This window comes from Callithrix jacchus, chromosome 4 (genome assembly GCF_049354715.1).
Source record: "Callithrix jacchus isolate 240 chromosome 4, calJac240_pri, whole genome shotgun sequence".
Classification (NCBI taxonomy): Eukaryota; Metazoa; Chordata; class Mammalia; order Primates; family Cebidae; genus Callithrix; species Callithrix jacchus.
The window spans coordinates 61,542,098-61,566,967 of record NC_133505.1 but is presented as its reverse complement, the minus strand read 5'-3'; the positions used below and the strand labels follow the sequence as shown (position 1 = coordinate 61,566,967).

At 39.9% G+C, this 24,870-nt stretch overlaps 1 protein-coding gene across 4 annotated transcripts in view; it reads left to right on the top strand.

Moving 5' to 3' along the window:
• The window catches only part of ELOVL5 (ELOVL fatty acid elongase 5), a 79,286-nt gene that overhangs the window by 6,812 nt on the left and 47,604 nt on the right, over positions 1-24,870 (top strand). The window contains exon 2 of one of the 4 annotated variants that reach the window (XM_035295902.3): positions 19,040-19,161. The exons of the other annotated variants lie outside the window; for them this stretch is intronic. The gene's annotated coding sequence lies outside the window, so the exon portion shown is untranslated. The remainder of the gene's footprint in view (positions 1-19,039; positions 19,162-24,870) is intronic. 4 annotated transcript variants of the gene reach the window in all.

Genomic DNA, 24,870 nt, shown 5'->3' with positions numbered 1-24,870 from the left:
ACAACAAAGTGAATGTTATGAATTTCTCCTTCCCCAAAGAATAGTTCTCATGATGCCAAATTCAGTAATTATTCATTTGCTTTCCTGAGAGTTTGAAAATGTGGCGTATCTCCCTAGGGGTGATATTCAGGGTACTTCTGCTTCAGTCTTTGGGAGAAGAAATAATACTTCAGTGTTTACAGAAATCCTTGACACCTCCATCAGCCTATGTTATTTGATAAGTATCTCTGTGAAAATTTGAGTTTGCTTCTGTCTGAGCTTCTGCATATTTATCTCTGTTGTGGATCTGAGGTGCACTTAGAAGAGTACCTCCTATATTTCTTTTAAGTAAGGAAAGCTGTAGAAAGCAGATTGACTTGGCAGCGATGCACTATGTGGGATTCCACCTTTGCCACTTATGGCTGTGAGGGATTCAGCGGGTAAGTCATTCTACCTCCTTGAGACTCTAGGATCTGTCTTGAACTTGGAAGGTGATAGTCCTGTGTCTACTTTGGAGGGTGTTAAAACCATCAGTATTCTCCTTGAAAGTTAGGTGGGGCACTGACTTGATTTGATTAGCACAGTAAAAACAGCTCTCTGTTGTGTAGGATGTTTATCAAAGCATTGTTTATAATAGCAGAAGGTTGGAAGACTTAGTAGAGTAAATGTCCTTGTGAAGAATAAATTGTGCTACAGCTGGGCAATGGAATGCTCTGGAAATTTTAAAGAGAATGAAACCGTTCTGTGGGTGCTCAAGACAGCTGCTCGGTACCACATACTAGGCACTTTACTGAAGTGCTCAACATATATTAATTAATTGTGGCTTCACAAAAGCCCATGAGGTAGAGACCCCAATTTTACAGATAAGGAAACTAAGATAAAGGTTAAGTCATTTGTCCAAATATCCACAGCTAGTAGGTGGCAGAGCCAGGATTCAAACCCAGGCAGACTGGCATAAAGACTCTAATCTTGGCCACCCTCCTATGCTGTATGCCTGTCACACCTAAGTAGTGATCTTTGCATTTGCAGCTGTAGACACATGAGAGGAAACAAGGTTGAGTTTCTTATTCATTGTTACATTGTGGAAGGTTGACAGTATGATCAACATATGGCTTCTGTTGACAGTAACTAAAGGTTTAGACAAAGAAAGCTAATAGGTATTTATCATCAGTACTTGAAAGGGTGACCTTTCTTTTGTTACTCCTTATTTTAGATATTTTGAACTTAAACCTCTTTGGAGAGATTCAGAAGTGTAAACAGAATAGCTTTATATTTGTTAGTGTAACAAATCAATGTTCAAAAGCCCAGTTGAATCAATGTTCACTAGCCTGACTGGTCTAGTGTGACTGGTCAAGGGCATCCAGCATTGGTTTCTTTACCTGGTTCTAGCCCCATCAGGGTTTGATTTACAAGGTATATAAATCTGGAGAAATGTGGACTGGGAGGGAAGGACATCCATATTCCCTAAGGAACCTCCATCTCCAGATCGTCTGATTTCCCTTGGGTAAAAATGTAAATCAGGTATATAAGTCATACAAGTCATGCATAGCTTGACAGTGGGAATACTTTTTGGGAAATGCATCCTTAGGCAGTTTTGTTGTGTGGTCATCATAGAGTGTTCTTAAACAAACCTAGATGGTATAGCCTACCACATACCTAGGGCATATGATAATACCATATTGTTCCTAGGCTACAAACCTGTACAGTAAGTTCCTCTACTGAATACTGTAGCCATCTGTAATACAATGGCGAGGAACTATATATCTAAACAAAGAAAAGATACAGTAAAAATACAGTATAAAAGATAAAAAATGGTACAACTATATAGGGCACTTACCATGAATGAATGGAGCTTGTAGGACTGGAAGTTGCCCTGGGTAAGTCAGTGAGTGGTGAGTGAATGTGAAGGCCTAGAACTTTACTGTACAGTCTAGACTTTATAAACACTGTATACGTAGGCAACATTAGGTTTATAAAAAAATATTTTTCGATTATGTGTGGTGGCTCCTGTCTGTAATCTCAACACTTTGTGAGGCTAAGGTGGGACCAGGCAATTAAGACCAGCCTGGGCAACATCTCAAGACCCCATCTCTACTTATTTATAATAAAAGTTTAAATATATATATATATATATATATAAAATTTTAATATATATTTCTTAATATGTAAACTGTAGCTTATTATAACAATTTTATTTTATAAACTTAAAATTTTTTAAAGTTTTTGACTTTTGTGATACTTAAACCATAGGCTATATAGCTGCATAAAAAATATTTTCTTTCTTTGTATCCTTATTCTTCAACATGTTTTTCTCCTTTCGAAGTTTTTAAACTTTTTTGTTAAAAACTAAAATAAACATACACATTAGCCTAGGCCTATACAAGACAGGATCATCAAGGTCACCATCTTCCATCTCCACATCTTGTCCCATTGGAAGGTCTGTAGGGACAGTAACATGCATGGAGCTGTCATCTCTATGACAACAATGCCTTCTTCTGGAATACCTCCTGAAGGACCTATCTGAAGCTGGTTCATAGTTAACTTTTTAAAATACATAATTAGAAGGCATACACTCTAATGATAAAATGTATCATATAGTAAATACATAAACCGATAACATAGCTGTTTATCATCAGCATCAAGTATTGTGTACTGTACGTAATTTTATGGGTGATACTATTACAAGTCGGTCTATGTGGTGGGTTTATTTACACCAGCATCACCACAAATGTGAGTTATTGTGCTATGACGTCACTAGGCAATAGGAATTTTTCAGCTCCATTATAATCTTATGGGACTATCATTTTATACATGATCCATTGTTGATTTAAAGGTCATTATGCAATGCATGACTGTATTTTGAAAACGTTCTGATACAGGCCCCATTAAGGGTCGCTGTGCTGGGCCATGGTGTTCAGGCTAAAAAGACAAGTTTTCCACCACCTTCAGTTCTCTTAGGATTCTTAGACCCTTTCAGAACTGAGTTTTCTTTCTGGATGTCAAGCACTAGGTTTGACAACATTGCAATGGCTGTGAGCATCAGCATTCCTAAAATAAGAGAATCACAAAATTCATGGGGTGGCTTATATATTCACGTGGAATCTGAACAGGTGATAAAACAACTGTTGGTTTCAGAGACACTCTATAGAGGAGATGAATACACAATTACTAGACTGTGTCCCTTTAAAAAATGCTGTATTGTAGCAGGCTTCTTTTTCTCCTATTTTTTACGCATTTAACTCTGCTTCTCCCTCTCCTCACTCACCCTCACACTCAAAGAACAGTTATAAAATGTGGGTATGCAGATCAAGTTTTAAAAAAGAAATGTGTTTTCGTGTTATTTACCTTATTTATGTTACACGGGCTTGAATTAAAATCTTTCAAGACATTTTCTTTTGAGGGGTTGCATAGCTAGTCTTCATTATGTTTCTCCACCGTCTTTTAATTTCAGCTGAGGGCATCACTGCCTTTGTATATTTTGTGCACATTAGCTTGGAGAACTCAAGTGATAATTTCCTCAAATGATAATTTATTTTGAATATTTCAAGTAATCACATCAGTTAAGAGACTGCAATCAGATAAGAATCAGCAGCAGCTTCCCGTAGCAGAAAATGTTGCTTAAATGCCTTTTGAATATTTGTCTCCCAGTTATTGCAATTGCAGTCTTTCGGTTTAGATGTTCAGAATATGATTGAAGTAGAGCCCAGACTGCTTAAGCCCAGGCTTTAAGGGAACCCTTGGAGGAGTGTATAGTATCTTGGTGTCTGTTATCTGCCTCGGCCATTGATTGTCTTCTCAAGCATCCTTCAAGGATGCCTCATCCAAGAAAGAAGTGGCCCTTTGAAACAGGTGGGAGCTTTTCCAGAGAGCCCCATAGAGACATTATCCCAGGACCTCATGTTCCTAGGAGAATGCTGTGAACACTGGAGTGGTTTCAATTTCAGAGCAGCTCCTTTCTGTTCCCTTTGCGAGGAGTAGTAGGGCTTGGAATGTGCTCAGTGTGACCCCAAGAGAAGTGACAGTGACAATAAGGTAAGTACTTTTCATTGACCCCCTGGTACAGAGTTCACGCTTGAACTTAGCCATTTTTTAAAGAAATCAGACTGACATATTTTAAAACACCTCCTAAAATTCAAAATGTAGGTGGACAATTGCAAAGTACTGTCAGAAGACCAAATCTCACTGCATGACCTACTTGCCCCATGGGTTCAAGTACCCATCCACCCACCCACTGTCCATTCTTATCTTTTTCTTCTGAGCTCCATACTCAACTTTTCATCATTGGATGATCCGCATACCTCTCCTATTGGCCAACGTAGTCTGGAGCACCATCCTCCGCCTATTTGCCCAAGCCATTCAGCTGGAAGCAATGCTTGTGTTCTTTTCTCTCATCAACCATGCTCTTTACCAACTTTGCTCAACTGTCAGTCACCAAGTATCACCCATTCAGGCTCCTCTCTGTCCTTCTAAGCTTATTCCCCTTCCCCACATTGCCCCAGCCTACCATAACACATCAGATCCTTCCTGGAAGACCTCGTTTCTCCTTGGCTCCTTGGCTCCCTTTTCTTGATTCCTAAAAATTAGATGAGGCAGTACCTGTATAGTGCTTTGCATGGTGTCTGGCATGTAGTGTCAGTATCTAGCAATTATTTGCCTGAATATTTTTCTAAATACATATGTACCCTTCAAATATTACCAGTCCTATAATCTGTGTCAATGGCTGTGTGAAGCTGAGTATGCTTTGATAGCCTGAGAATATATAATGCTTCACAAATGAAGACCCTACCTGGGCAGGAGACTTTAGAAGGCCAGTTGCCTTGCTTCCAGCCTGAAGGAATAGAATACCAACAGTTCTCAGACCATACAAATTGCTAGACACCTTCTCTGGTTGTGGCATGGTGCAATGAGGAGCTCTTACTTACCCATTCCTGGAGACATGCCATCTAAGGGCTCGCTGACTACAGTCTGTGTAGATCTTCAGATACAAGGAAATGGCCACAGCTGTGGTGCTCTGCAGATGTGACAGTGGCCTCATCAAGGTGAACAGGGCGGGTTGGGGCGGGGGGCTGGAGATGATCAAGCTACTCACACTACAAGCTACTGGAATTAGGTCTGCTTCTGGATAAGGAACAGTTTGCTGGAATGGACATCCATGTTCGTGTGATGGGTAGTGGTCAGATGGTCCAGACTTTTGCTCTCCTTTGGTACATCTCCAAAGCCCTGGTGCCTTGTTACCCAAAATAGGTAGATGAGGCTTCCAAAGAGATCAAAGACACCCTCACTGGACATTGCTGGAAGTTGACCCCTGTTGCTATGAATCCAAGAAATCTGAAGGCGCTGGTGCCCATGTTCTCTACCAGAAATCCTACCAGTAAGCCCATCACAAACATCATAGTTTACTTGTATAGTAAAAATGGTTGAAGGTCTTTAAGGTTAAAAAAAATGCTAGCCATCCTACTTGCCCTAGAAGCAGAGGTGACACGTGCTATTATTTTAAAGGCCTTGCTTACCTGAATATTACCTGTTAGGCCTTTCAGGAGGAATATGCCAATGATAGACCAGTCTGGTGGCACTGTTCCCAAGGACAGTATAGAGTGAACTTTGCTGTCTAGGCACTCGGATACTCCATAATAAAATGATAGTGGAAACCGGTACTCTTTTTTGTTGTTGTTATTGTTGTTGTTGTTGTGGAGACAGGGTCTCACTCCCATTGCTCAGCCTGGGGTGCAGTAGCACTGTCTCAGCTCATTGCAGCCTCAAATTCCCAGGCTCAGGTGGTCTTCCTACCTCAGCCTCCTAAATAGCTGGGACTACAGGTATGCACCACCATACCCAGCTAATTTTTTATATTTTTAGTAGATACAGGGTTTCACCATGTTGCCCAGGTTGGTCTTGAATTCCTGGCCTCAGGCAGTCTGCCTGCCTCAGCCTCCCAAAATGCTGGGATTACAGGTGTGGGCCATTGTTCCTGGCCTGGCACTGTGATTTAACCTTGTTTTGGTTGGCAGCAACATGGAGTCCAAGCTAAAGTAGACCATACATGTTGGATGATGCTTATCTGCTTCAGTAGCTAGTTGGTCAGTATTTGTTGGTTACTCAGACCCACTCACTGTTGATCATTTGTCTGTGTTAGCCTCTGCTAAGGGATGTGGACCCTGCAGAGACACATGCCAATACAGTTACCAGTAAAAAGACCCAATAGGAATGATGATGAGGTATATACTAGGATGAACAGGTGATTTATTGTTATACTGTGGATGTGGCTATGTATGTTGCAGTTAGGTTCAGCTGCAGTGATGGGCATGCCAAAATAATAGTGGTTCCAGTAATGGGATCCCGAAACAAAGAAGTATGTATCTCCTACGAAAGCCTGCGCAGATCGTTCAGGCTAGTATGACCCTGCATAAATTCCTGCTTATCATACGTCTGTCAGGTTTAGTCTAGGCTCCATCTTCCAAGCAGCAGGATAGAAGAAGAAACAGAAAGTAGAAGCATGGATGGTGCTTTCTTTTTAGGGGAAGTTCCCAGAAACAGCCTCCAGGCAACTATGCTTATGTCTCATTGGCTAGAATATCAACTTGTGGCTGCAAGTGGCTGGAAAATCTCATCTTGATTCTGGGTGGCCATGTGCAGCTAAAAGTACTGCTACTGTGTATAGAATTTGGGCAAGAACCGGCTGTCTGTGCGGTAAGTGGTGGATGAGACCAGCAGCCCCCACTCACTTGGAACAGGGAGAGTCAGGGGGAGGATACTGACAAAATAAACAGATATTTACAGTGACGAGGCCTCTGAGATGTCTGCAAAGGTGTGATATGGGAGTAAACAGGAAGGACACCTAAATCAGACTGGTGCTGGGGGGAGGGGATCAGGAAAGGTTGCCTGGAGACTGAGCAAGACTCTCTGAACTGAGGAAATGGGCAGAGTGTTGAAGCTAAGCCTCAGAGGCAAAAGAGGGCAGGTAGCTGGGGAATGGAGGAGCATGTGAGGAACAGAAAGTAGCCAAGGAAAGCCAGAGGGAAATAGGGTTCTGATCACATGCAACCTGGGGCTCAGGGAGGGTTTTGGTCATTTTCCCAGGAGTCTTTAACTGGTTTCTGCAGGTGAGTAACCTGGACAGATACTTTCAGCAGATGAGGGGCAACACAAGACTGGAGGCAAGAAAGATCCTCTAGGAGAGAGTGTACTAAACTGGTTGGGAGATGATGGTGGTCTCAACTACATAGTGGCTTTGGGGATCAAGAGAAGTGGATGCAAATCCTGTAAATCTCATAGAGCTTGGGAATTTAGAAATAATTTGGCCTTTTCATGTTACAGGTGATGAAATTAAGAATGAGAATTTAAATGGCTTGCCCAGAGTCACACAGCTAGCTGTGGAACAGCACCAGAAATCGTTTCTCTTATCTAAACTCTTTCCTTTATGTCACTGTTGAATGTGCTAATTTGAGTGAATAGGGCATTGTGGGCATTTTTGAGCCAGAAACAGGACCTGAATCCTGGTGCCCAGTGCCCAGTGCAGAGGGAGGAGTCCACCCTACTTTTGGGCTGGATTCCTGGGAAAGTTATAAGGCAGGTAACAGAAATGAGGGAGTTGTGAGAGGATGATGAATTCAGTTTTTAGTTTGTTGATTTTGAGATTCAGGACTGCCATGTGTAGGTGGAGAGAGATCAGATAGAAACTGGTCCTTGAGATTGGAATTGGCGATGCAGGGTTGGGTGGAATTAGTCAAAACTTTTCTATACCCTTTCTTTAAATTTCTCCAGTGAAAGGGACTCAACAACTGTTTTTGAGTCCAATGTGTCATGTACCTTAGAAGTAAGGGATTTTTCCAGTGTTAGCCCTGAATGATTTTTTGCTGCAATTTGAATTCTTTGTACCCTCAAACAATTTAATAAAAATAAAATAGGTTAATACTTAAAAATTAGTAAATTAAAATAAGTAATGATAAAAGTTATGTGGCCCTCCCTTGTATATTTTACTCTATGCTGCAGGTCTTCCCAGGATCCTTTCTGGCTCTGGTTGGTCTCTTGGGCTAGGCTCTGGCCTCTCTCTCCTATGTTTTCATACTGTAAGATTTCTCCAGCTGAGTTTGAAAGTGTGGAGCCCCAAACAAAACTTGATGGCTTGTGCTGGAAAAGGGGAGATGGATGCTATTGCTATAACACGTTAACTTCTATTTTTAAAATGTCAGTTTGGCATCAGACACTTTTTGGACATTTTATATCCTAAGAGTTTTTGGTTTCAGAAGTCCTTTGTCCTTCACAATTAACTTGTTGGCAGTGATTAAAGTATAGCCTATTTCCTGGGAAATGAGAGAGAAACAGTTTTAGAGCAACTGTAGAACATACTGACATTTGAGATTGCTTTCTATGATACCATAGACAGAGAGGTCAGTAGACAGGCAATGTGGTATCATATTTGTTTTATCTCTCCCTGATCACTGTCCTTGTACCTAATGTTTCACTATGGACTTTGAGCTTACAGATGATAAAGACTTTTTCAATGAATACTGTACCAAGTATAATTCAAAAAATTAAATCCTATAACGATATGGGGTATGACTAATAGAGTAATGACTTCCATAAACCACACATAAAAACTGCTTCAATTACAATTGTCATTAATCTTATTTCCAGAAAGGAAATAAGGCTGTGAACTAATTTCTGTGGGCTGTGAACTAATGATGATCTCTCAGAGGTCTTGAAAAGCACTGAGTTTCTTCATGACTCATGAGGATATGTAATGCACCTTTATAGCAGTTAAGTAGTGAAGTTCACACAGGATTTGTTCTCTCCTTAACACTGTCCTCTTGCAGAGGAATACTCTTCCCAAACCTGAGAGGCATGCTTGGAGAGGTGGACTGTCACTCCCAGATTATTTTAGAGAAGGGAGTGTCATGTCATTTTCTCCCTACCTTATTTATTAATTCTCCCCCTTCTGCCTTACTGACCTGCTTTTTTTCCTTCAGCCAGGTGGTTGCTTTAAGGAGTCAGCTGAGCTTCTGCCACTGATGCTGGGGCTACATAGTGGCTCAAGCTGCCCTGCACTTGTATCCTTTTGCGGGGGGGATTTCATGTTTTTGTAACGTTTTAAAGAACCTCTTACATGAAGCAGCTTGAACTGATTAGCAAAGTGAGCCAAAGAAACTAGTACCTGCTGAAAACTGACTGACATGGTAGGCAAATGAAAGTTTGCTTTCTAAGAAGTGTGTGTTGTGGCAAGTTGAAGTCAGAAGAATTTTTGTCTTTCATTATCAGTGACCACTCCTCTACCCACTCCCTTTTCTCTTTCTCTCGTAGTCCTCTCCATTTTACTCCCTCTCCCTTCTCTCTCCCAACTCTTTCTCCTCCTCCCCCTCCTTTCTGTGTCCATGTTTGTATGTATAGCAACACTTCAGCACTTACATAGTGTTTGGTAATTGAATACATTCTATTTGCAGTACTATCTAATGTGATTTAACCACAGGAAACTTGCTTCTCATTTTTTATGATTTTCAGTTTTAGTTTTTGGTGATTAAGTCGCCACGAGGAGTGTCCTCATTTGGAAGGAGAGTTAGTATCACACTGTGGCCAAAGAAACTCAGTTTTTATGCCTACCAATAATGTGAAAATCACCTCACTCCTGTTTGGCTGATTGGGTCGAATTTCTCTTAATACCATACTAAATGTAACCTGACGAGTTAGTAGGGAACTAGTAAAAACTTATTTCACAGAGTATTTTCAGTTACTGATGTAGTTTGGGTGTTTGTCCCCTCCAAATCTCATGCTGAAATTTCATCCCATGTTTTGAGGTGGGACCTACTCGAATGAGTTCGGGTCATGGAGACTGATCCCTCATGGGTGACTTGGTGCCCTCCCATGGTGAAGAGTTCATGTGAGATCTGGTTGTGTAAAAGAGCCTCCATCTCTCTCTTGCTTTTCTCTCTCTTGCTTCCTGCTTGCTCCCCCTTCACCTTTCACAGTGGGTAAAAGCTTCCTGAGACCCCATCAGAAGCAAATGCTGGCACTGTGTTGCCTGTACAGTTTGTAAAACTGTGAACTAAAATAAACTTCTTTATAAATTACCCTGTCTCAGGTATTTCTTTATCGCAACACTAAACAGACTAATACAGTTATGGTATATGTAGTGTAAGATGTATTCATTATTATTAGCTTATTTCCAAAATGACCATTTTAACAAACTTCAAACTCTGTGTACTCCAGTTTCATTTAACTGCTAAAGGACAAGTTTAGTCAGGCACTGCATAACCACATTTTGGTCAGTGATGAACTGCATGTGTAATGGTAGTCCCATAAAATTATAATGGAACTGAAAAATTCCTCTTGCCTAGTGAAGTCAGGGTCATCTTAATGTCCTGGGGTAGTGTATTACTCATGCGTTTGTGGAGATAGTCGGTGTAAACCTACTGCACTACTAGTTCTATAAAAATATCACATGTACAATTACGAACCATCTACAATGCTTGATACTGATAATAAGTATGTTACTGGTTTATGCATTTACTTTTTATCCTTTTAAAAATTGTATTTATTTATTTAGGAGATGGGGGTTTTGCTCTGTCATTCATGCTGGAGTGCAGTGGTGTAATCACAGCTCACTGCAGGCTTGATCTCCCAGGCTCATGCAGTCCTCCCACCTTAGCCTCCGAGTAGCTGGGACTACCATGCCTGGCTTTTTAAATTTTTGGTAGAGGTGGGGTCCCACTGTGTTGCCCAGGCAAATCTTGAACTCCTGGGCTAAAGCAGTCCTTCCGCCTCGATTTCCCAAAATGTTGGTATTACAGGCATGAGCCACTGCCTGTCATTATTTTAAAAATTACTCCTTTTACTTACCAAAAAATAAAGTTAATTGTGAAACAGCTTCAGGCAGGTCTTTCAGGAGGTATTCCTGAAGAAAGCATTGTTACCACATATTATTGCCTCTAAAAGCCTTCCAGTGGGACGAGATGTAGAAGGGAAGACAGTGATATTGATGATCCTGCATAGGCCTACGCTAATGTGTGTGTTTCTGTCTTAGTTTTTAAGGAAAAAAAGTTTTAAAAGAAAAATTAATAGAAAAAAGCTTACAGAATTAATATAAAGAAAATAATATTTGTGCAGCTGTACAGTGTGTTTGTGTTGTATTATAACAAAAGAGTCAAAAGTTAAAATGTGGAAGTCTGTAAAAGCCATGAATGGTGGTATGCACCTGTAGTCTCAATTACTCAGGAGGCTGAGTAGGCAGGATCACTTGAAGTCAGGAGTTCAAGGCTGCAGTGAGCTATAATTACACCTGTGGATAGCCCCACCAAGCAACATAGACCCTGTCCCTAAAAAAAAAAAAAAGTTTATAAAGAAGAAAAATGTTACCATAAGCTAAGGTTAATTTGTTATTGAAGAAGAAAAAATTTTTAAATAAATTTAGCATAGCCTCTGTGTAGTGTTTAGCCTCAGTGTAGTATTTATAATGTCTACAGTGTGCAGTAATGTCCTAGGCTACCAGAGTCATTCACCCCTCACTCACTGACTCACCTAGAGCAGCCTCCATTCATGGTAAGTGCTCTGTACAGGTGTATTGGTTTTTATCTTTTAAATCTATTTTTATTATACCTTTTCTTTGATGAGCTATGCAAATACTTGCTGCTATGTTGTGATTGCCTGCAGTGTTCAGTATAGTAACATGCCAAACAGGTCTGTAGCCTAGGAGTGATAGGTTATGCTGTATAGCCTGCATGTGTAGTAGGCCATACATCTAGGTTTGTGTAAATATACTCTATGATGTTCTCCTGATGAAATCACCCAGTGACACATTTCTAAGAATGTGTTGCCATTGTTAAGTGACATGTGTGTAGAGGCTTATTATTTTTAAAGTGTATTTTGGATATTTGCCATTAAGATAAGAAACTAAATATATAATGTCTTTTTAGAAATAAAACCTGAGAGAAGAGGAAAATTCTATGTGCAGTTTTAAATACAACAGCTCTCAAACTTTTTGATCTGAAGACATACTATTAGACAAAGTGGCCTGAGGGAGAAACATTTTTTTAAAAAAAAAAGCAAAAGGAAAAACAGATAAAATTTGCACTATTAAATATTACCAAGAAACTCAGAGCTTTTGTTTATGTGGATTATTTCTATTGGTATTTACCTTATTAGAAATCAGTTTTAAATTGTTTTAAAATACAAGTTTAAAACAATTAAGAAAACATTAAAAATAACCTGTTGTATGATAATGAAATATATATTTTTCAAAATATATTTCAAAATATAAAAATTTTTCAAAGCAAGAAAAAAATTGGTGGAAACACTTGACATTTTTTCAGTCTCTTAAATATTTGGCTTAATGGGAGACAGCTGCATTCTCTTAGCTGCTTTTGATTCAGTCCTTTGAGATAGCATACATCATGCAGCCTCTGAAAAACTTGGGTGACAGTGAAAAAGTAATCTCATAGTGGTGGTATTATGAAAATAGTTTCCATCTTACAGAGCAACTGTAGAAGGCCTGGGGACTTTCAGGGATGTCTGGACTTCTCTTTGGGAATCCCTGTAATAGGTCCTATTTGTTGCATTTTTAAAGAAGGACCACCCTTCTGCTTAGTTATAAAAACATTTTTCCTTCTTTAACAGCCATTGCCTCCTGTTTCCTTCTGCCTAAGTTTTCTTGACTTATGCCACAGGCTCTATGTGTGTCACCTTCACCTGTGAACTTTTCCAGGTAGAAAAAAGCTTACAGGATGAGTATAAAGAAAATATTTTGGTCTTTTTATCAAATGAACGTATCTGTAGGGTACTCTGTGTAGATAGGACAGTATTTAAAAGCAAGCTCATGTCCTCTTAACAGCACTGGTTGCTTGCTTTGGTGCTCTGTAAGAAGGCTGTAGTGGTCAATTTTTAAAATAAAAATCCAAAACAGCAAGGAGTAAATGAAGACATTAAGGTCTCAGTGTAGCATTAAAAGCTTTGTAGATGTTCATTTTATTTTTTTAATTCATCCCTTTCTCTTTGCTATATATATATATTACAGGATTTAGGCTTCCAGATCAGCAACCTTTTGAAATAGTTTTAAAATAGCTGATTTCTTTTTTTGTTCCTGTCCGTTGGATAGATACCGCTTGACCTTTTCTAAACTGTTGATTTTGGAAAATGCCTTTGTTTTAATAAAAATTTGCTGCATCATGTCCCACATCTCCATCTTGTTATGTAACCATTTAACCTTTAATTCTATGTGTTACGAAAAGATTTCTTTGGGCCTTTTTTGTATAATGTCAGATCAGGTAGAGCTCTACTTTGGGGACTGTAAATAGAACATTAGCCTCCTCTTGATTTTACTCTAAGGAATTCTTTTAATATTTTTATAACCTTAGATTCCTTGATACCTAAATCAGGTACCAATACAGTTGAGCTGCTGTATTTCCAGATGTTCAGTTTTTTTAATGTGATATATTTTTCACTATCCAGTATAGTAGTCACTATTACTAGTTTTTGAGTATTTGAAATGTGGTTAATGCAGCAAAAAAACAGAAATTTTAGTTTTAATTTCATTTCATTTCACTTAAATTTAAATAGCTACTTTGCCCCATCTGTCTCATTGGGCAGTGCAATGCCAAGGGTATCTGGAAGTTTCTTTTTAAATTTGTATGTTCATTCATTTTTTTTGTATGTGTGGTAGCAGGTAGATTTTTTACTATCTGTAGCCGCCTTATTGCTGGAAACGGAACTAAAGGGATATAGAAGGTAGAAAAGTGGAGGCTATTAATATTGGCTGATTTTTATGAGGTATTGGGATTGTTGTAAATGAGATTTGGGGGGAAAATAAAAGTTTCAGGGAAGGATTTTTAGGTTGGACCCTGGAGCTGATTCGTCAGCAGAAAAAAAGGATCAGTAGAGAGAAGAAATGGAAGGTAAAAGGCAAATGGGAGATGACTAAATTCTTGAAAGAAATGGGAAAAGATCCAGAGTACAAGTAGAGGGATGGAAAGATACTCTGTGAATTGGGAGGGGAAAGAGGGACTCTTAAAAAAGTTATATGAAATTTTTTTATTGAAGTGTGATTCACGTAATATAAAATTAGCCATTTTTAAAATGTTCAATTCAGTGGCATTTAGCACATCCACAGTGTTGTTTGCCACAGTCACCTCTAATTCCAAAACATTTCACATCCCCAAAGGAGACCACTGACAGTTATCAGCCACTTGCCATTCTTCCTTCTCCTGAGCCCTTGGCAATGACTCATCTGCTTTCTGTCTCTGTAGATTTGCCTGTTCTGAATATTTTCTATAAATGGAATCATACAATATGTGGCCTCTTGTATCTTGCTTCTGTCACAGCATAATGTTTTCAAGTTTCATCCACCCCTGTTGTAGCATGTGAAGAGTGGCCATTGAAGGAGGAGGACTTTTAAGGGATTTATAGGGACTGTCCAGATCTCAGCAAAACCATCAGTTCTGCTAGGTGGATTTATCTAGCGGTGAGGGGGTAGATGGGGCATCAAGAGTATTTGTGACTGTAAGGTCCAGCCTGAGCAAGGAGGACAGGGACAAAGATCTGCTTTGGTGATGGCAGATTGACTGCTAGTGAAGGCAGACAGGAGGAGTGACTGGATAGAAACTTGTCTTAAGAGGGAGCAGAATGTCCTATTTCAAAGGATTTGGGCCCATTTAGGGTCCTAAGTTAGAGAATGCGTGTGGAAACATGAGCTCATCTAAAGTAGGTTTCATCTCGTCTTTTCGTAGATCAGCGCCACCCATAACTGCCTGTTGCAGTAGTAATGGACACACACTTTCTAAAGTTGCAAGTGAGGTGGAAAGCTCTATAATCTTGCCCTGCTGGGTAATGGTGCTGCATGCCTGTTGTGATTGCCTCCTACTCTGCTGGAAGCAGTGTGGGGAAAGCAGACCTTGGGTTCTTTCTGCTTTCTCTGGAAAGCCATTATGGCTGAGTCACCGTACTTGCTGGTGGTTAGGACGAGGCTGCTTTCCAGGCTGCTTTCCAGCCTCACAGTTATCCCACAGATATATAATGCCTCCAGGACTTAAATGTTAACCATAGGTTAAATCATTTGTATTTGGGGTATGATGAGAATGTACACAGAGGGATCTGACTAGTCTGAGACTCTGTGGGAGGAATTAGGGAAGATTTCTCTGGTGTACACAGACAGGGGAGAAGTGGGACAGGAGGGTAAGGGAGCTTTCCCCACGTAGGAGCTGCCTGAGTCAAGGACATGCTAGAGAAAGTGAAAAGGAAACAGGTGGGATTGTGGGGCAGTGAGCAGGAGGGAGGGGGGCAGAAGTTGGGCTAGGGAAAACAGGTGTGGGCCTGGGCGTGAAGGGGCCTCTAAGCCAAGTGAGGGATTGTAGGCTGTATCCACAGTGCAAGGGGTCAAAAGGCTTCAGGCAAGAGTGGCCCCATCGATTTTGGTGGTTAAAAAGAACTCAGGTATAATGTGGAGGTGGATAGAAGAGAGCAAGAATGAGTGCCTGAAAGCCAGCTGGGAGACCACAGGAAAGAAAATGGGCCTTGGTGGTACAGCTAGGAAGAAGTGGATATTTATAAGATGCTCAAGGGGATAGCTTCAGCAGGCTAAGAGATGACTGAGTTATTCTGATACCCTATCCCTTCTGTCTACTGTGTCCTTTCACACCTTCATATCTCTTCATGCTGTGCCTTCTGCTTGAAATATCCATCAACCATTCTGCCTCCTAGGCCTTCCACCCTGTGAAGTCCTTAATAACCTGGCCAAATGCCACTTGCATGAAGTCTTCCCTGATGCTGTGTTCAGAGTTAATTCATTTAACAAATATTTATGGAGCATCCACATTTTGATGTGCTTTAAATCATTGCTGACTTGGTTTTCTGCTCGAATGGAATGTTTAACACGTGCCAGCCAATTAACGTGGCTGCTTAATAAAGTCGAGGTAAAATTTGAGACACTTTTCAGGCCTACCTAGTGTCACAATTCTTCCCAGATTGTGGCAGCCCACTCCCGCCTCCTCTTCTTGAATAGCAGTTTCCTTATTTCCTTTCCCTGTTCCTTGGTCTACCCAAACCTACCAGTCTCTTCTGTGACAGTTGAAGGCCCCTTCCTCTGGCGAAGACTCTCGATGGCCTGGATCTCCCTCCTGAGCACAGCTCTTGGCTCTGTGGCTCTCCATCTCTGACTGGGTGCTAGTAAGATATTAACTTTTCATGTGAGTCTAGTTGTATTGGACAGTTAGAGACTCTGTCAGGCTCATTGCATCCAGAAGAGTGCTTATGAATACATAAATATCCACAGGGTGGGGCATCACATCACCTTCATGGTTTTCCATGAATGATAGGTAAGATATGAGCACTTTTTTAAAAAAGCAACATTTGGACACAAGTGTCAGATGTTTGGCTTATGACTCGGTAATGGGTATCTTAAGCCTAGAAGTTGTGTTTTAGGTTGAAGAATCATACATGATTCTCCTTGGCTGTCTTTATCTATAAATTGTTCTGTCCTTGGGTAGGACATCTAGACACATGTGAAGTGACCAAAGTGGCCATTAGTCAATCGAGTGTGAAACGTAGCATTTTGGAGAGTAAATTGTGGAGGAACTTCCCTGAAACCTTACTAGTAGGGTAGGACATTCACGTTAGAGAGTGGGTCTAGGGTATTAGACTGAGTCAGGGAGACCAGGTGACTTTAAGCACAGTGCTAAAAGTCTAGTCTACCTTGTTTCAGTCTAGATGGAAGAGGGGTACAGTGTCCCCAAAAAAAGTCCTTGGCCTCGGGTTAATCCGTAGGCCCCAGTTAAAGAAAGGTGGATACGTACTTATGCAATATTGCTCTAGGCCTTTTCTAGAATTTCGGTAAGTGTCTGCTGTCAAACCTCAAGTGAATTCTTTTCCTTTTTGATACACTTTGGAGATGAAGACATTCTGATATATTTTTTTTTAATGCGAGCCCATTCTTCTGGTTTCTTTCTCAATCTAAGACTAACTAGTTATTCCAGACTCATTGCTGTAGAACAGTATTCTGCCCTCTTTCCTGATTCTTTTTCTTTTTGAGACAGGATCTCTGTCTTGTCCTCAGGCTGGAGTGCAGTGGTACCATCTCGGCTCACTGCAACCTCACCTTGTGGGCTCAAGCCATCTTCCTGCCTCAGCCTCCTGAGTAGCTGGAAACACAGGTACATACCACCACACCTAGCTAACTTTTCTATTTTTTTGTAGAGATGGGGTTTCTCCATGTTGCCCAGGCTGGTCTCAAACTCCTGGCCTCAAGCAGTCTACCTGCCTCAGCCTCCCAAAGTGTTGAGATTACAGGTTTGAGCCACCATGCCCAGTTGCCATTCTTTTAACTCTACTTAATCTATGTTTTTAAATGTATTTTTAGTTACATAAACTTATGTAATCAGTATCCATAGAGATCTGTAGCTGATTTTATTTTTTTGTTGTTGTTGAGACCGAGTCTCATTCTGTGACCCAGGCTGGAGTGCAGTAGCACAATCTCAGCTCACTGCAACCTCTGCCTCCCAAGTTAAAGCAATTCTCCTGCTTTAGCGTCCTGAGTAGCTGGGATTATAAGTGTATGTCACCATGCCAGGCTAATTTTTATATTGTTAGTCGAGACAAGGTTTCACTATGTTGACCAGGCTGATCTCGAACTCCTGACCTCAAGTGATCAGCCTGCCTCAGTCTCCCAAAGTGCTAGGATTACAGGCGTGAGCCACTGTGCCTGACTCATAACTGATTTTCTTAAATGCTGCATATCTGTATTTTAAAAGGGTACGGGAAAAGCTTGTTACTTGTCCTGACTCTAGAAACTAATACTGGACATGGTAGAGCCATTTCTCTTTCCATGAAGTTTCTATTTATAGAGACTTTTTTAGTCATAGCTTCACTAAAATCATGTTATCACTATTTTTGCTTTTATGTCATTTCTGAGCAGGCCTACTACTCGAGAATTAACATGACCTCATTTATCCTGTTTCTAGGATGCCAAAATCTGATGATTCATTTGAATGGGAAAGAAAAACCAAATTAAGTGTCACGTAAACATTGTAATTAATAAAACCATTGACTCACTGACATTCTATTTTGTACACCATTTTCTTCCCTTTAGGTTGTCTTGGGCATAAAGTATTCCTTGCCTAAATCTTAGATGACTACTTGGGACCTAGTAGTGTGTTGCAGGTATCTGTAGGTTGCCAGTTTGATGCATTTTTGTATTTTCCTAGCAAAGTTAAATTTAGTCTAATCTCAATATGAGTGACAGTTAAAAGTGCAGGTTGTGGAGCCAGCATCCAGGGTTTGAATCCCATTTTCCACCAAATGCAGGCTCGGTAACTGAGCTTATTGAGAAGATGAAATTAAATAGTACATATGAAGTGCATGGTATGATGCTTAGCACACATTGTGTTCAATATTAGCTACTATGATTATTATCCTTGGTGTGTTTCCTATTTTTAATGGTGTTATGGTCCTGAAGCAAGGGACTCACTAAAGGAAGAATATTATGGTTTCATAATGAAATCCTCTTAACTCGTTAGTGAAGCATTACGGTCTGTAATGATGTAAGCTTTGTTTGATGCTGGAACAAATTAGGCCAGAGTTAATGCCATTTCATCCTATTAACCTTGGATAGCTTATCTCAGTGCTTGCCCAACGTTTTGCTGGTGGAGTCTTCTTTTTCAGTGTGATGTAATTCCCAGATAGTGGGCTGGTCGTTCTTATGAGAATTTAATGCCCAGGTAGGAGTTGGTTGATTCTAAATGGAAGTTGTTGTGTCCTGTGCTGTTTGTGGCGATTGAGCCGAAAAGTGCAGGCAAGAGGACTCTTTGGGGTTTCTCATTTGTGTCCTGTGACATGCGTATGAAATCTCTCTGTGAGCAAGTATAAATATTTTTCCAACTGCTCACTTAGTGCCTCCACATGGGATTGGAAAAATCAAGCTGTTTTATGCTGCTTTATTGACAATAATACTAATAACATAAACCAAATTTGGCTGACTCAGCTACTGATTAGGAAAAATAGCCTGTCTTCTGCAAAATGTTATATATATGATTAAAAAAACAACTAGAGGAGTCTTCTTACTTCAAGTTGTCTTTTTTTTTTTTTTTAGATGGAGTCTTGCTCTGTTGCCCAGGCTGGACTGCAATGTCGTGGTCTCGGCTCACCGCAACCTTTGCCTCCCAGGTTCAAGTGATTCTCCTGTCTCAGCCTCCTGAGTAGCTGGGATTACAGGTGTGTGCTACCACACCCAGCTAATTTTTACATTTTTAGTAGAGACGGGGTTTCACTATGTTGGCCAGGCTGGTCTTAAACTTTTGACCTCGTGATCTGCCTGCCTCAGCCTCCCAAAGTGCTGGGATGGGATTACAGGTATAATCCACCATACCCAGCCTTCAAATTTGGCCTTTTTAAAGGTATTTTTGTGCCCCTCTCACCAGAAGTGGATTTTCTATTTTTCTACAGGGTTTCTATAAAGCTGTGGATGGCTTTGTAGATTGTTTTTTAAAAGGCAGTCCATGTCCCCAGACAAAATAGGTATTTAACAAATGAGCTTGAACTGTGCTTTTTAAAAATCCATACTTGTTCTCAAGGATTGCTATTGTTTATGTGAAGTTTAATACTTCTTAGAGGTTTTAAAAATTGGTAACTAGACTGAGCTCCTTGGTTTGAGGGGAAGTTTTTGTGGAATGCAGATAGTTCTATTTACTATATACTAATAACCTGAGAGAAAGAAAGGCTCCTAACATAGGTGACCTGTTAACAAATACCAGATTATGTTCACAAATTAATCCTTAGGCAAGCAGAGCACACAAAATTTGCCATTCACTTTTCTCTTACCAATGTTAGCTGAAATGGCTATTTACACAAATTTTCAGTGTGTATATTTAGTGTTTATTTGTATTCAGCTGTTGGGATTTCTGTATGATTTATATTTCTGACTTGTATAGTGTTTTATATTAGACCAAATTAATGAAGAATTTTTTCTTCATGAGATGGTCCAATTATGGCAATGATGCAGTTATATAGGCTGTTTACATAGACCTTGCAAGTGTGAACATTAATAGATAAAAATGTTTTGAAAACGAATTTCACAGTGCATCCTAAAAGACTGGCCAATTTCTGGGAGTGTCACCCATGGAAATACTTTAATATATAGCTAAAGTTTTATGTGTAAAGATGTTTTTTGCAGCATTATCTAAAAATAATTAAACCTTGGAAACCTTAAATGTCTAATATTAGAGGAATAAATAAAAGTATTTATATAAATATTGCTCCAAAAGTCAAATTACGTTTGTGAAAATGATTGCTGGCAGCCTTTGTTCAGGTAAATGATCCAAATGCAGAACTGTGGATGGTGATGTGCATGACACCTGCAGGACTGACCCTGCTTGTAGCATTTAACCCTCTTGTCACAGGTAATGTTATTGGAAATAACTCAGCCTCCTGAGGTGCTGGGGTCACAGGCGGGCACCACCACTCCCAGCTAATTTTTTGTAATTTTTGTAGAGATGGGGCATGGTCTTGCCATTTTGCCCAGGCTGGAAGCATGTGCTTTTTTAAAGCATAAAAAAAGGTACAAGAAATAAAATTGTATTTATTTATGTAAATTTATATATGGTAACAGCAAAGCTTTTATGCTAAATGCTGTACACAAACCACCTTATCTCATTAGGTATTCTTGTTATTTCCATTTGAGGAGAATATTCCAGGTGAGGAGATTGAGGTTTGCAGACATGTACTCACCGAAGATCACTCCACTTAATTAGAGATGGTAGAAGGGGTGACATGGATTCAGCCACACTCTTCGTACCGTTTTGTTTTTACTTCAAAATGAAATAAGTATTTTTTCTCTGCTTTCCATATTTTCTATAGTAGACATTTTACTGTAGAAAAAAATGTTATTGTAACATGGGGAGGCAATAGAATGTAGTGGTTCAAGGGGTAGGCTCTGGAGTCAGTTGGCCTCTTCTCATTGTAACCTTGAACGAGTGACAGTGATCTCTGCCTGAGTGTACTCATCTGTGAGGGTGCTGGCCATAGGACTGAAGTTATCCTTGAAGATATACGGCAGAAAGACTGGCACGTAGTCAGGACGGAGTGAGTGTTAGTTGCTATTATCATTATCATGATCTGAAAAGAAAAGAACTTGAAAATAAGGCTGTCAGGTTGGGGGGACCCATGATTTGAAGTAGTGGGCTGGATTAGGTTTTAAATGGTTATCTGGTTCTCCTGGAGAGACATTAATGTGATGAGAGAAGTCACTTTAAAAAGCTTCCTTATAAGCATTCAGTCATTAGCAGACCATTTAGTGAAGGAAATAGCAATTTGCTAAATAATTCAACCTCCTGAAGTGTGTTACATAGCTGGCTTAAAGTTTTCTTAGGACAGCAAGAATACATAAGTCCCTAACAAATGTGTGGTGGAGGTCCTAGCTTAAGGATGAACTTCTTACATTTAACACTATGAACTTAAATGTACAATTCATCTTTCTTATTTTTCCCTATAAGAGAATATGTCAATACAGTGAATTTTCACTAATTTGCACTCCACTAATTTAAAATCTGTGACATGCCTCCTGTTCCAACAGGCTATGAAACATACACATGAGACTATAAATCAATTTATTAATAAAATTAGTAAAGTGGTGAAATTCTAGGCAAATAGAAGTTTCCATATTCTCTTATTCCAGTCTGCTTGCCACCCCTCCACATGCCCACAGCCTCCATGCTTCCTCACTCACCACATGGCACCACCCTCCAGAGTGCAGTGTGAGAAACCAGGAGTTTGGACTCCCTCCTCTCCCTCACCTTGCACACCCTGAACATCTCTCCTGTGTGGCTCCTGCATTCCCTCTCCTACTGTGCCTTTGGAGGGCCCCCATCTCTCATCTCGGCTCTTGCAGTCCTTTTTAAAACAACTTGACGCTGATCTCACCCACTTTTCAGCCTCTTGCCCCCACTCTCATCCCTTCTTTACCAACCCTCCCAACCCCCCAGTTTAAAAACAAACTCTGGAGCTTTTACCTCCTTCTCCAACATCATTTTCCACTTTTTCACCTCTGCCTTCTGTCTGATCCCCACTAGCAAGCCTTAAACATTCCTCTTCGCAGAGCTTCACCTGACCTACTGGTCCCCATGCAGAATTGACTGCTCTCTATTCATGCCCTAACCCCACCCATCCTTTTCTCCTGTACATACTTTGTCATGGCACATCTATCACTTTATTACAGTTATTTATTGTTTCTCCTTCCATTGCTAGAGACCTTTGACCTCTCTGAAGGCAAATTTGTGGTCTTGTGGATTTCTGTGTTTCCAATGCCTGTGACAATGTATGTTTGATGAATGTTTGCTGCTGATGATGATAAAAATAGCTGCCACACATTGAGGTGCTTATACATTGTGCCAAGCACTTCATATAATTTTATGATCTCATTTAATGCTTGCAGCAACCCGATAAGGTATAAGCATTATTGTCCTCAGGTTTATGAGTTGGGAAACTGAGGTCTATGTAGGTTTAGCAGCTTGCCCAAGGTAATATTGCAGTGTATGCTGTTGCAGTGTAGTTTCAGAGCCTAGAGGACTCTAACTCAAATTACACATTTTACAGATTACGTATTTCTCATAGAGATGGTGAGAATCTATAGTCCTGTCGGTGCCACTTCATTATGAGTTAAGTAGTTTAGGGCTGGTCTGGAGATCTGTCCACCACTGACAACTAGGGTTAACTTGAGGACTACTGGTATTTGCGGGACCTTGTAAATGTCAGTCAGTTTAATCCAAACTGTCATTTTGAGATAGACAGAATTTCCCTTTTGTTTTAATCAGATTTTCACAAGTAATGTAGAACCCCCAGAAATTTAAGAACAACTAATGTAACATTTCTTCTGAAAATTATTTTTCAAAGGCCAGATGACTAATTTCATAAAATGAAGATTATGTGTTTTGATAACTTGACTAAATGAATGAAAACGATTCACCTTAGAGACCTAGGTTTCTTAAAAGTGAAAATTTTCTTTAGACTTTATAAATACTTGTTCCTTTATCTCTTAAATGGAAAACTACCTCTCTGTTACGGACTGAAGGTTTGTGTCCCCCTACTCCCTATTCATATTTTAAAACCCTAACACCCAAAGTGATGCTATTAGAAGGGTGGGGCCTTTGGGAGTCAATTAAATTTAAATGAGGTCATGAGGGTGGAGTCCCTATGATGGGATTAGTATTTTTATAGTAGGAAGAGGAGCCAGTACTCTCTCCACCCGTCCCCATGTCCCTAAGTCCCCAATTCCTAGGAGGATATAGCCATCTGAAGCCAGGAAGAGGACCCTTATCAGGAGCCTAATTTGCTGGCACCTTGATTGTGGACTTCCTAGCCTCCAAAACCCTGAGAAGTAAACGTTTAATCTAGCAGCATGTGGTATTTTCTTTATAGCAGCACAAGCTAGCTAAGACCCTGTCCTTTTCTTCTCCAACCCAGTTGCAATTTATTAAATTGTTCATGTATGTGAAAAAAATCATTGGAGAAAAACATAATACATTTAAACATGTCACTGCTTCTATAGTTACATTAATTTTCTTCAAATAATTGTTTTCATTGAATTCTGCATAGGAATTATGTGGTAGCTTTTCCAAATCTGTTATTATACACTATTTTATAATCCATCCTCTTAACTCCCAACCAGTAAAATGTTCTTGCCTTCGAGGGTGGGTGCGTGTTAAGCTGTTAATTTGTGCTGATTTTTTTTCTTTTTAATTTAGTTTCTTTTCTTCACTCAAATTGTAACACAAGACATTAATGTCTATGTTTTGAAATGAACTGAAAATATGAGTCCTGACTGGAGGAATAGCTAGATTTCTGAGCTGAAAGGAAAGGACCAGGTTCTCTGTCCCTAACCTTAAACACATTTAGTGCTCAGTAAAGGCATACTGTTAAAGGATTATATATGCCATTGTACAATCTCAGTTCTTTGCCTAAAATTTTCACGTTTGACTTCTCCAGGAATGCATTTCTATAATTTCTATACAGGAATAGGTATTTGTTTCTCCTTCACTATGTCCTTACTTTTCATTTTGGGACCTGTTGGTGTCTCTCCCTTGGTGTACTGGCTGTAGATGGCACCTAATTGACTTCATGTTAATTTGATCACTGGCTTTCCTTCGTTTTGTTACAGCTAAATGCCTCTATGACAGCTTAGAGTTAAGTATTCGAACTTAGAAAGAATTGAAGTGAAGGAAAAATCATATTAGCTAGTTAAAATATTCAGTTACATTAACTTGAGTTGCTAAAATCCTTGCAGTTCCACTAAAATGTAATCACCTTAGGACCTAATTCCCAGTACTTCACCTTTAGTGATTGTCAAGGAGGTTTTAAACACAGTGGCACATTTGTTGAAAGTAGCACTAGGTAAAAAGTGGAGAAGCATTGCCAAGAAGAGATCTAATCTTGCTGGAGAATTTCCAAGGAGTGTTACAGAAGTCACCTCAGCCTTTTGAAACATCCACTGTGCTCTGAAGAGCTGTGGGGGTTGAACTCTTTGCTGATGACAGGCAGCAAAAAGCCCAGAGCAGAGCACAAGTGTGGCATCACTCTGCAGTAAACTGCAGTCACATGGTGACTGCACATTGTAAAAGTGCTGCTTTAACCCTTTTTTGTTGCTCAGTGCATTGCAAGAAAATGATCCAAAAGATGAAAGAAAGCACAGTTATTTGTTTTTATAATACGGTAAACTTTTATTTTTCATTTTCAAAAACATCTGAAATCTGACAATCTAAAACTAAGTTTTCAGCTGGGCATGGGTGCTTATGCCTGTAACCCCAGCACTTTGGGAAGCTGAGTCAAGAGGATTGCTTGAGCCCAGGAGTTCAAAACCAGCCTGGGCAACATAGCAAGACCCCTTCTTTACAATTTTTTTTTTAATTAGCTGGGAGTGGTGACACATGCTTG